This window comes from Schistocerca cancellata, chromosome 7 (genome assembly GCF_023864275.1).
Source record: "Schistocerca cancellata isolate TAMUIC-IGC-003103 chromosome 7, iqSchCanc2.1, whole genome shotgun sequence".
NCBI lineage: Eukaryota > Metazoa > Arthropoda > Insecta > Orthoptera > Acrididae > Schistocerca > Schistocerca cancellata.
This window is the reverse complement of record NC_064632.1, coordinates 538099213-538112695: the sequence shown is the minus strand read 5'-3', so window position 1 is coordinate 538112695 and position 13483 is coordinate 538099213. Positions and strand designations below refer to the sequence as shown.

General features: G+C 46.0%; 1 long non-coding RNA gene and 1 pseudogene across 1 annotated transcript in view; one reads left to right on the top strand and one right to left on the bottom strand.

Annotated features, from left to right (window-relative positions):
- LOC126092218 (uncharacterized) overlaps positions 1-13483 on the top strand; it is a 763777-nt gene that overhangs the window by 523893 nt on the left and 226401 nt on the right. The gene's annotated exons all lie outside the window — the stretch shown is intronic.
- Positions 1736-1852, bottom strand: LOC126093782 (5S ribosomal RNA; annotated as a pseudogene).

Genomic DNA, 13483 nt, shown 5'->3' with positions numbered 1-13483 from the left:
CGAGTCGAAGCTGAGTGCTTCTGAACCGAATACGGCGTCCGAAGAGGCTACACGACGTCGTATATCGTATCAACTGTTGTGAGACGATTACATGATGCGAATCTCCGTCCATTCCCAAAGATCATGGCGAACAACACGCCGTACACCACAACACCGTGGACTCGTTACAGATGGGAAAGATATTGCGCAGAATGGCCGCCCTAGGGTTGGCGTCAGGTGTTGCTACGGACGAAACTCGGATGTGTTTGTACCGTGGTAATTAATCGTAGACAATGGGTTTCGACCGAACCCAGAAACATTGGAAGCCTCCAGCAAAGATTTCCACTTGTGCAACAAAGTGTTACTAGTGTTCTCGGGAAGCGTTACGTGGGGCCACCGTTGTTCTTGAGGGTAGTCTTACTCCTCTAAGGCACAGCGGCAAGGCTCTGTAACAAATAATGGGACTGTATCACCGATACGTTGGTGACAATTTTGTCTTGACGGATGATATTTCATGTGCTCATCGTGTTGTTCTCGTAAACGTGTTCCATCAGCATGCTAGTATCACCAGAATTGAGTGATCTACCTGTTTCGCGAATATGAACCCAACCGATTATATATGAGATCTACGGAAACGAGCTATTTTTTGACATCGACAACACGACTTATGCAATATCGCCATAGTAAAGTGGGACAAAGAAACGTCATGTCACTAGGGACTCCAGCCAAGTAGACCGTTGTCTGGGAGCAAGTCTTTCGATTTGACACCACTTCGGCGACTTGCGCGTCGGTGGGGATGAAATGATGACGATTAGGACGACACAGCGCCCAGTACCTGAGCAGAGAAAATCTCCGACACAGCCGGGAATGGAACCCGGGCGCTTAACAATGACATTCTGTCGTGCTGACCACTCAGCTACCGGGGGCGGACAAGTGGGGAAATTTGAACCATGAGCTCGTCGTTGTTATGCCACGACGGATTACAGCTTGCATACGAGAAAGGGTAAGTTCCACCACGTACTTCCTTTATTCAGTAACGCTGTGAAAAATCCCCCAGTGAGAAAAAGACATTTCGTCGGTGCACGAATGTTTGTTTTTATAATGTGGTGATCTGGTCACTCTACAAATGAATATAGACGCGTGCGTCAAGCCAAATTTTGTTTTCTGCGGCATACATTTGAAAGATAGAGCGCGCAAAACTTTTGTTGACGTATGTATCTTTTGAGAACTGACTGCAACGTCAAGCTCATTTTAAAAAGTGCACCTAAATGCAATGTTTTTCGCGTTGGTACATAATGGATTGTCTTACGATATTACTCTTAAGACTTCAGGAATTATAGAATGCGTAAATAATAAAATGACGCATTATATTTTTATTCTTTGGTTTATACACGAACATAAAACCGTATAAAAAAAAATAAAATATAAATAAATTCAACTATTTTCGCCAGCACAACTGTCGCAACAATTATCTGTGGCCAAGTACTTTTGAAATAGCAGCACAGGGCAGCGCAACTAAGAGAGTCGGGAACAGATCCAATTAAAAAAAAAATAGCACTCCGTCTTCAGGCCACAAGTGGCCCATCGGGACCATCCGACCGCCGTGTCATCCTCAGTTGAGGATGCGGATAGGAGGGGCTTGTGGTCAGCACACCGCTCTCCCGGTCGTTATGATGGTTTTCTTTGACCGGAGCCGCTACTATTCGGTCGAGTAGCTCCTCAATTGGCATCACGAGGCTGAGTGCACCCCGAAAAATGGCAACAGCACAAGGCGGCTGCGTGGTCACCCATCCAAGTGCCAGGCACGCCCGACAGCGCTTAACTTCGGTGATCTCATGGGAACCTGTGTATCCACTGCGGCAAGGCCGTTGCCTTGGATTCAATTAATTTTTAATATAGAGCCATCCACATTTACATCTACATGGATACACAGCAAATCACATTTATGTGCCTGGCTGAGGGTTCATCGAACCACCTTTACAATTCTCTATTATTCCAATCTCGTATGGCGCGTGGAAAGAACGAAAACCTATACCTTTCTGTGCGAGCTCTGATTTATTTTGTCATGGAGATCGTTTCGCCCTATGTTGGTCGGCGTCAGCAAAATGTTTTCGCATTCGGAGGGCAATGTTGGTGATTCAAATTTCGTTAGAAGATTCCTCCACAAAGAAAAACGTCTTTGTTATAATGCTGTCCACTCAAAATCCTGTATTATTTCAGTGACATTCTCTCTCCTATTTCTCGATAGTACAAAACTTGCTGCCCTTCTTTGAACTTTATTCGATGTAGCCCGTCAGTCCTATTTGGAAAGGATCCCACTTCCCGCAGCAGTATTCTAAAAGAGGACGGACAAGCGTACTGTAGGCAGTCTCTTTAGTAGATCTGTTACATGTTCTAAGTGTACTGCCAGTGAAACGCAGTCTTTGGTTAACCTTCACCGCAACATTTTCTGTGTGCTCCTTCCAGTTAAAGTTGTTAGTAATTATAATTCATAAGTATTTAGTTGAATTTACGGCCTTTAGATTTGGTGATTTATCGTGTAACCGAAGTTTAACGGTTTCCTTTTAGCACTCATGTGGATGACCTCACACTTTTTGTTATTTAGGGTCAATTGCCAATTTTCGCACCGTACAGATATCTTTTCCCATGAATACATCTACAAAAAGGTTTTCTCAGTTAATATATCGGAAAGCACTGAAGTGAGTGGCGAAAGTACTGTTACTGAGAGAATTGATGGTTAAGGGGCTGACAGACAGAGTACGATCAATAATAGAAGGACCATGCAGAAGGAATCTTGAGTGTGAATGTGGAAGTTGAACGTCAGATAATGAGAGTGAGAGAGAGAGAGAGATTGAGAGGTTCTGTCTAGTTATGGAAAACGGCAGTAGAACGTCGGAGATTACCTTAGCGATGGCATAGAGTTGACGGTGGTCTCGATGCGCTCGTAATTGTGAATTACCCTCGTAATTCCGACGTGTCTAATTGCCATGACTAGCCAGCAATGAGACTGTAAACCGATTATCTCGACAAAACCGGCAGCCTTGCCGGAACTTCTGAGGCCTCAGGCACTCAGGTAAACTGCTGTAAATTGCTGCCTAAGCTGTAGGTCCGCGTGGCCAGGAAACTGACAGTGAAAACCGCGACAGACAAGAGATGCCTGTAGGAGCTCGGACCGCCGTCAGCTTTGGGCGCTGTTTAAAACCTCGGCACAAAATGGAAACAGCCGATTGGCCAGACAGGGGATGCATCCTACAGCCCACCTAAATGAGTTCGTTTTTACAGTTCTGGGAAGGCTGCACACACCCGTTACGCTGCCAGACACAGACACTAAAGTCGTCTCTTTGCTACATCCATGCGCGCGGCACAATTACAATTCTTACACGGGCTAACTTTTGACAGGAATCTCCACCTTTGCGAAAGTGAATAACTTTGTAGTGAAGTGGAATAACGAGGTCGCAAACATGTTTGAAAAATTCTTCATCTACAACTTATCACTAGCTACTTAGTACCTCCCGTCTGTCCTCGTAACACACATCAAAGCAATAATAAACATCAGGCACTAATTAATGTTCAAATCGCTCTGAGCACTATGAGACTTAACATCTATGGTCATCAGTCGCCTAGAACTTAGAACTACTTAAACCTAACTAACCTAAGGACATCACACAACACGCAGTCATCACGAGGCAGAGAAAATCCCTGACCCCGCCGGGAATCTAGCCCGGGAACCCGGGCGCGGGAAGCGAGAACGCTACCGCACGACCACGAGCTGCGGACACTAATTAATGTATTCGAATTTCATTGTTATTTCCGATCTCAGGATATTTACGCAAGCTATATTTTTTCTTAAATTCCTCCACCGGTAAGGAGTGTGGCACTACAATTCGTGATAAATATCGATTTCTCAAAAAAGTATTTGCAGCCCTACCCCGCTCTTAAACTAAGATCGCTTCTCTGTCCGAATGTTGTCGTGTTGTTGTCAGCACCGAAAACCAGGAAGACATTCCACTCTGCTGTGCGTGGTCGGGCCCTTTCCATACGAAGCGGTAAATATCTTCGGAAATGTGATCTCCATATTAATAAAAAAAGATATTCAATGTTTTTAGGGTTATGGGATATCGTTCTCTCAGTTGTTCCTGAAAATCGGTATCGATCTATTCATTTTGTCATTTTTCTACGTGGAGTTGAATTATATTACTGCAGAGTATGTTTTGAAGTAGTACTCGTAGCTGCTCAAATATCGCTTGTGCGTTTGTTTCAGTCACTCTAGTACCAGCTACTAATACTCTTCTGTCGTTTTTATAATCACAGTACAAGTTTATATCTCAAAACGTTGAACTACGCTATAACAACATTTAAGTACAGAGCGCCTTAGTGTTTTAAATCTTCTTTTATTTTATGACAATTTTCGATCTATGAGGTCATTATCATCATACGCGACGTTTTACATAAACAAATAAACAAAACAAAAATCGTCGGTAGATATAAAAACATAATAAATCTGTGAGAAACACAAGTGACACGTAGAGAAATTTTCACTGTGGGTCATTCGTGTTTATCACAGATTTATTATGTTTTTATGTAGCCAGATGGTGTTTCTCTTGGCTACAACATACCCTAGTGTCGTGCACACTACAAATAGTTTGCGTTAATCACAGTCCTATTATGTCGAAACAGGTCTGTCGGGAGTTTCTCATTTGCATTTGTGGTTTTGTACGTACTATGCTAAGCGACAATTTTGAATAGGTTATTATTCGCGCGAAGTCTTTGGTCAGAGTAGCTGTGTCGCTGGAAGATGTGCCTTTTTTTGTCATCGCTGCTGGGCAGCGAGGAGCGCGGGAGTTCTGTCAGATAGTAGAGAGACAGATGCAGAGCAGACGAGCAGTGGCAATATAGAAGTAAAGTGCATATGTGATTAAGTAAGAAAGATTTGTATTTGGATGTAGTGAAACCGACGAAAATAATGTAAAGAATATGGAGGGGAAAGAAGGTAATATTTTTATTTATTGGCGTACTTTGGATTCATTGTTGAATGAGACATCCGTATCAGGGAACTTTAGATTTTTCGTTACAGATTGTGTTATTTTCACTGTAAGTCACGTTTCATGTTTATTTATGATTTTTCTAATATTTGCAAGAGTTTCGTAGCAATGTTGTCCGTTGTGAATGTTGTAATAGGAATTTTATAGAAGTAATTGAAATCCCAGGGCTAGCAGGACAGAGCCAAAATGGAGAGGGGCCAAAATAAGTTACTGTCAGTTCTACTCAACATATAAACTTTATTTCTTAAAACACACAATCACACAAGCAAGAATCAAAACTCTCAAGGTTTTATCGAAAGACCTTCTTTGATCTAATCCAAGGCACAAAGCCTAAGCAAGGAATTGAGTTACAGGAGTTCTTCTGGAGGTTTCAGTTCTTGAGAAATTTTTTTTACCTTCAATATAAATAGGCTGAAAGTCTTAGCTTAAATTTTTCCCATAGAACTCGGCTGAAGGCCTTACATTAATCAAGAACAGTGTTACAACTTGAGGCCGAGACAAAGATTTTCAAAGTTTAATCTAAGCAGGCTGAAAATTCGGCTGAAGGCCGCATATCAACAAAACAATTTAACGGCTTAATGCCTTGGAAGAAGAGCTTTCAATTTGAAAAGGCTGAAGGCCTTTTCTTAAAATATTTCGTGTAAAACTCGGCTGATGGCTTCGTACTAAAGAATAACAATCTTATGACTTAAGAGCAAGACAAGGATTTTGAATTTTTAATTTAAGTGAGATTAAAACTCGATTGAAGGCCACACACCATGCAGAAAACGATTTTACAGCTTAGCGCCTAAAGGGAAGAGCTTCTAAATTTCAACTAAAACAGGGTAAAGGCTTTATCCTAAAATTCTTCACATAATTCTCGGCTGAAGGCCACATACGAAATTCTAACAATCTCATTATTTAAAGCCCAGACAAGGAAATTTCCGATTTTTAATTTAAGCAGGAAAACTCTGCTGAAGGCCACATAAAACCTAGAAAATATTTCTTACAGCTTAAAGCCTAGACAAAAATTTTCAACTTTTGATTTGAAAAGGCTGAAAACTCGCCTGAAGGACACATACCAACTTGAAACCAATTTGCGGCTTAAGGCTTACACACAAGGAATTTTCAAATTTAATTTTGTAATGCTGAAACTCGGCTGAAGGCTACATAGCAAACAAGAAACAATTTTTTTACAGCTTAAGGCCTAAGAAGAGAATCCTTGTAATTTTAATAAGCTAAAACTCGGTTGAAGGCCACACAGAGTACTTAAGACTGAAGTGGAAATCACTATGTAAGACACAAGGAGCGGCGCTCAGAAGGTTGCAAGGATCGGCCCGAGATGGTAACACTAACGCACGTTTAGGTGAGACAGGCAGCCAGACCGACAACCTCTTAATCGGAAGGCAACCGAACCGAAAGCCAGCCGACGAACCAACCAACAAGATCAGTTCTGCTCCACCCGACCAGCAAAACGACAACAACATGTCGGTAGCACAACGTTCCGGATACTGGTGCCCAATCGAGCCAAGTCAGAAGAAACGCCCAAACCTACCAATAACACCTCAGCTGTCGAACTACACGCCGTGCTATACAGCATCAACATGACGAGGAAAATACACTGCCGAAAACTACGTCAACGACCAGGACACGTAACCGGAAAGTCGACAGTCACAAGGCAGAAGATACTGCTGGTACACTTCATTAATGAAGGAATGAATTAAATTAAGTAAAACACCACACAGTAAGACGGTGGCAATTCGAGCCGACTTCAATGCACACACGTTGTTGCTTGCAGGAATCTCCCAGAAAGCGACATCCAGGATCAAACGAAGATATGTGATAGCGGTCGATGCTTGATGGTAGGTTAAGTGAGCACTCAACTTTAGCGTCCAGGATCGGTGGGCGATGAACTTCGTAACCCTCGCAAGAATCGCCTCAAAACTCCAACAGCGCGTGCACGCCGCCAGAGACTCCCGCCTGGAAAAAAAATGAATAAATAAATAAATAAAATAGCTCTGAGCACTATGGGACTTAACATCTGAGGTCATCAGTCCCCTAGAACTTAGAACTACTTAAACCTAACTAACCTAAGGACATCACACACATCCATGCCCGAGGCAGGATTCGAACCTGCGACCCTAGCGGTCACGCGGTTCCAGACTGAAGCGCCTAGAACCGCACGGCCACACCGTCCGGCACTCCCGCCTATCCAAGAGCCACAGGGACTTCCTCGTTGCTGTGCCCCAACCGGCCGACTACCACACACAGCAAACCCGGAAAATGTATCCACCACACCAAAGATACTACAGCAGTACTAGTATCGATACACTCACGGAGGGAAGACAGCAACGTTATGGCGGTAACCGATGAAGAAATAAGACATCACTGGACTGCAACGAAACATAAAATATAGGCATGAGGCGAGCCAGCCACGGCTCTGTAATAATTTCCGAATACGTAATGTTTTCACTGTAAAATATGTATCACTTGCAACTCTAAACCATACATATTCGGTACAAGTATGTCAATGGTTCTGTTTGCTTTTTCAACAGGTTGAAGCAAAGAATTATTTTTCTTCCAAATTTCTTGTAATGTTAGCTCTTTTATTTTATTTTATTTTATTTGTTTATTTACTTGTTCTTTAGCAGCTGGCAGGAATTTTCTTTTGCAGAGAACTTCGCCATATGCTAGACTAAACGTGGAAATGCCTAATTGTTTTCAGCATTTTTACTAACATTGAAATTATCAGTAATTGGCAATGCTGTAAGACGGGGAGGTGATAGATTACTACAACTACTACTACCTGCATACAAGAATGTAGCTGCGAATACGCAGTGCCGGTGACTTTTCACGGTGGGCTCTCGGTAGCGCCTTTCTGACGATATTTTTACGAGGAGGAAGAGGACAGGAACAAGGAATAGCGCGGTCAGACTGGTGGGGCGCTCGATTCGACTCGCGGCGACCTTCCCCGCTCTGCGCCGGTCCCGTGCGGGCCCGACCAACACCGCTGCGCGGCCGGGTTTTGTCACGGCGCATTTCGCCCGCCCTTCGGCAGTCGCCGGCACCGCCTGAGGGGAAGCTAAATAATTCAGCAGCCGGATAGATGGCGGCGCGCTTTTGTCGCGCCGCTGCGGCCGCCATGTAAGATTCATCGCTGCCACAAAGTGGCCCCCCCACAGCGAGGCACTGGAAGCGGGACCTGTCGGCCAGTAATGACGGACAGCGCAAAGTTTTGTCCGGTGGAGAACCAAGTCACCAGGCGACCGGTGCCCTGATTCCTGGAGAAGCGACGCGGTGGCCACCCGGTTCGCCAGCTGTACACAACTCTCGCGGAAACTGCCGCTCCCTCAGAGAGTAGCCCGTGCCCAGCGTTTTACCACTCCTTACGTGCCCTTTTACGTGCTTTACTACACGTAGACCTGTATACGGCTTGTCGCGCGCATCCTACCAAAACACGCCCGTAAACCTTCATGTAAAACTGAAGCACATATCTCTGGGAATCGCTGGCTTTGTACAGCTAGTAGCTGTCGCCGAAGTTGTGCGGGCTGTGTCTTGAGTCATAAGTTGTCTGATGACTGACTGCAAAGCCAAAGTCGATCGAAAACAAAATATGAAGTAATTATCACTGGCGAACATTAAAACTGCATATTTAAGGTTTTAAACTGTTGATTGTTCTATGTATGTCACTACCTACAAGCCATTAAAAATTTGTAAATACCATCGTGTAAACACCTGTGTTTTTGTGTATAAGTAATGAAAACACTTATTTAACCAAAAATGATTTTTTGATGCACCATGTTTTTAAGCAGGACTAAAAATTACACAATAAGTTCTCCTAGCTCGATAAGGATTGCTAATCGTATAAAGATAGACCCGAACATTTGTGACTAAATTTTTAATACCTTTGGAAGTACTTGTAAGACTGTGGCCGAGCGGTTCTAGGCGCTACAGTCTGGAACCGCGAGACCGCTACGGTCGCAGGGTCGAATCCTGCCTCGGGCATGGATGTGTGTGATGTCCTTAGGTTAGTTAGGTTTAAGTAGTTCTAAGTTCTATGCATGACGTTAAAAGGCTAGCCCTTAAATGGGTGCAATCCTCACTGAACCGCACTGGCCCACCATGAATTATCAAAAGCGGTGGGTGAGACATGGTCGGCCATGATCCCCCAGTACGTGTGGAGGCCCTCTGGGGAACGTAATTCGGGTTTGAGTGCCACACCGTCTCGATGATGTCAAACTCCACAACATAAGACCCGGGCCATACCATCATTTATATCACATCATCATTCTCATAACATCTCCGGGCTGTGGAACGGTGAGGGTTGTCATTGTGTCAAGGTAGGACGTTAAACTCCCCCAACCCGAGGCGAAAGCGAAGGGTGCGTGGCACAGGGGGAGCTGTGTCTGAGGGACCAACCATCAGTCCCTCCCAATTCGCAGGGCACAAGACCAGCTGGTGCTCTGCATGCCGGCGACCTCGTTTGTCGGCGTGGGATCACGGCGCGAGTCGGCAAGGGTGCTTAGCCGCGCCCCTGGGTAACCGGGGCGTGTTCTGCCAAACCCAGGAGGTGGTGACATCGCCTGGGCTAGGTTAGATGGGCCCAGACCGCCGAACGACTGGGGGACCGACCCACCACCTGAGTAGGAGTGGGTCCTTGGCCTTCAGGTGGAAACTTGGGCTAGTAGGCGGCGAAGGGCGAGGGGTGCATCCGCCTCTCCGGAGTGCGGGGTGCACTTGCCGAGGAGCGTCGCGTGAAATCGTCGACGACGAGGCCTTCGACGGGGACCAGTGCGCTGGCAACGGCGCGTTGAACCCTGCAGCTCTGGAGTGCCCTTGACCTAGGGGCGAGGTCAGTGGGCGAGCTGCAACAGTCCCCCCCCCCATGCCAGAGGAGCCGGTCCGGGGTAAGAGACGGGCTCCCAACTTTCTTTCACTCGTCGACAATATGGCTGAACAAGAGACGAGTGACTCGAGTGCGTTATCGAGGGCTAGTATGTCCACTGTCCCTACCTCACAGGAGGAAGTGGGACGCGATGACGAGAACGTATACGAAAGACACTGTCGAATCAGTCAGATCCTTGACTCAAGTGTAAAAAATGGAAAAATCAGCCAGGCTGCGGTCCTGGCAATAAAGAACGAGCTTGCTGCCTGGGCCATTGCACATGCAAAGCTCGAGGGGCGGCTCGAAGAGAACGCCAGACTCAGACAACAACCGACCAAGACATGGGCTGGAGTGGTGGCGCAAACCGCCACGAAGGCCCAAACAACCAAGGAAACGATTGCCAAGGTTTCAAAGAAACCAGACACGGCAGTCTTTCTAAAACCACTACCTGGACAGACAATCAAAAAAGTCCAAGAGATATTCACCACCACTATTGACCCGGCAAGAGATAAAATCAAGGTCAACAAAGTGAAAGCCACTAAAAATGTGGTAATCGTGGATCTTGCCACAGAGGAGGACAGAGATAAGATACTAAATAATGCCCAATTAAAGAAGGCCATTAAATGTGAACCGATTAAGAAGAGAAATCCACTTGTTATTCTATATGATGTGCCGGTAGCCTTGACCGAAAGTGACATATATGAAACCCTATACAACCAGAACTTTGACGACTGTGAGTGGGAAACTTTCAAAAATGAATTTAAGCTGCGTTTTGAAACTGGGCCTCGGGAGCGAGATGTTGTCCATCACGTCGCTGAGGTTTCCGGTAAAATGTGGCGCAAACTTACCGCTATGGGCAAGGTATACATAGGATTTCACGCAATTAACGTCAGAGACTATTTAGTAGTTCCCCGATGCCATAATTGCGGCGATCTGGACCATGTCCACAAGCATTGTGAAAGGAAGCCGGCCTGCTCCAGGTGTGGGGCAGAAGACCACACAAGGAAAAACTGTACCAAAAATGTAACCTGCATACCTTGCATAAAAAGAGGCAGGAAACCATGCAACACTACTGGAAGGAACTGCCCAACGTACTTGATGTTGGAACAAAGGTTAATTTCCCGAATTGATTATGGCTGAGGCCATAAATGAACTCAGGAAGCCTAAGAGGAAATCCCCAAGCAAGAGGCTGAGGGACGCTCTGAGAGCAAGCAAATTTAAACAGTTTCTACAAAAGATTACGCAACCAAGATCTATGGTTATAATAACGAAAGATGTAAGTATACAAACAGATCCGAGTGAAGAAGAAACTCCCTCTCCTCTCTGCTGGGGACCTGGGTCGAACCAAGAACCTTCTCGGCCACGAAGGCATCCTGTACCTGGGAGTTCACTTCCAGATAGCAAAAAATCGGCAAACACCGGAAAAATCCAGTACAATGAAGTGACTAGCACAAATTCATCCCCTGACTCATCAACCCTGAGAGGAACAGGAATAGATCCCCAACGAATATACCCCAACCTGGAGCATGCACTGCAACTCTCCAGATTGGAGGAGCCGGCAATCCTCACTACGGCACTACGACATGTGGTACGTGTCGGCCACGATTATGGCAGAGACGTCACCTTTCCAGTAATGGAGGCTGTGGACAGAATTCATCTGAAGACAATGAATCTCCCCACCGACTTCGGAGCCCTGCGAGATCTAGTCAAAAAGGTTTTTGAAAGACGCAATGAAAAATTCGACTTAGAGGAACTATACCATCAAGCGGTAATAACCAATGGCAGAATAGCTCACGACTGGTCCAAAAACTGGCCAGAATCCCACATACACACCTACTTCCCACGTGAACCAACTAAACGTGGGTCAGATAAACGCACATAACAGTAAACTAGTCTTGCAGGAACTTCGGTGGGTGGTGGAGGAGAAGAGTCTAGATGTACTCTGCTTACAGGAACCGTACTCTCAAGTGGGACGGATCCCATACATGGCCGCCAATTGGCAAGTAATATACACTGGAGCAGAACCAAAAGCTGCAATAGTGATTACTGACAGATCCATCAGGGCCACGGTCCTCGCGCAGTTCTCAAGCGAACACTGCAGTGTCGTGGAACTGCAAACATCAACAGGAGTGATCTACATCTCGAACATATATTTCCAATATGGGCGAGAGATAGATGAGTTCTTGGAGATACTCACACTGGTTACCACGGCACTGCGGGGACGCAAGATGATAGTCACTGCAGACATAAACGCAAAGTCCCCCCTTTGGTTCAGTGGCGCTCACGATGAACGTGGGCTAAAGGCTGAAGAAACGATAATGGCATTACAACTGGTGGTTGCAAACCAACAAGGGAACCCACCCACCTATACAGGCGGAGGGGGAGTCGGCACAAATATAGATGTTACATTGGTAACACCGAACCTTATCACAAAAATCAAGAACTGGAAAGTGTGGGACAGAGCAACCACCAGTGACCATAACCTGATTTCTTTCAATATTGGGGAAAGGGAGTGCCACTGGGACATGGGGTGGGAGCTGCAGTACAATTATAACAAAGCCAACTGGGACCGTCTCGCGGAGGAGTGCAACATCCCGACATTGCTGGAGGGTGATGTAAACGTGGACGAGTACGCCGAAGAACTGGTACAAACGATCACCAGGGCGGTGCGAGCCGCTGTACCAACCAGGAGGAGAGCCGTTGCGGCCACCCCCACACCATGGTCGGCTGAACTAGAACAGATGCGCCAGGCTGTAAGGAGGGCAAGGAGGTACTACCAGCGGAGTGTCGTCTGGAGAGAAAAACAAAGATGGTTACAGATCTACAGAGAGTGTAAGGACCAATTTCAACAGGAGCTCAGGACAGTCAGACTCAGAAGTTGGGAAAACTATGTGAAAAGCCAATTGGCTACAGATCCCTGGGGAGTCCCATATAAATTAGTACGTGAGAAAATAAGATCACCTATGGTGCTATCCACCGTCAGGGACGGGGACCGGATGACGGGCACGTGGCAGGAAACTGCCGAGGCCCTCCTTCGGGTCCTGTTAGCTGATGATGTGGAGGAAAATGAGACAGAGGAACAGAGAAGAATAAGAGGAGAAGACCAAAGGGACTATAACAACAACATAAGAACTTACCCCTTCTCTGAAGAGGAAGTCGCTGCCCAGATAAAGGCCCTTAAAAAGGGAAAAGCTCCTGGCCCGGACGGCATTACTGCGGAAGTGGTGCAATTCCTTGCCCCCCAGCTCGTAGCTCCTCTCACTAAGTTATACAACGAGTGCTTACAACTCGGGAAATTCCCAGCAATCTGGAAGAAAGCGAAAATAATCATAATAAAAAAGGGTCCAGAGAAAGATCCTACAGAAATCATATCTTATAGACCCATCTGCTTGCTAGATGTACTGGGCAAACTTTTTGAGAGGCTACTGGCACACAGACTGACAGCACACCGCATGCTGTGTGGGATGAGCGACAGACAATTCGGTTTTCGGTCCGGGTGTTCTGCGTCTGACGCAATCGCCCTGGCTGCCGAGGTCTGTGGCTCTGCCCCGCACAAGTATGTCGTCGGCATCATGGTAGACATCAGTGGCGCCTTCGA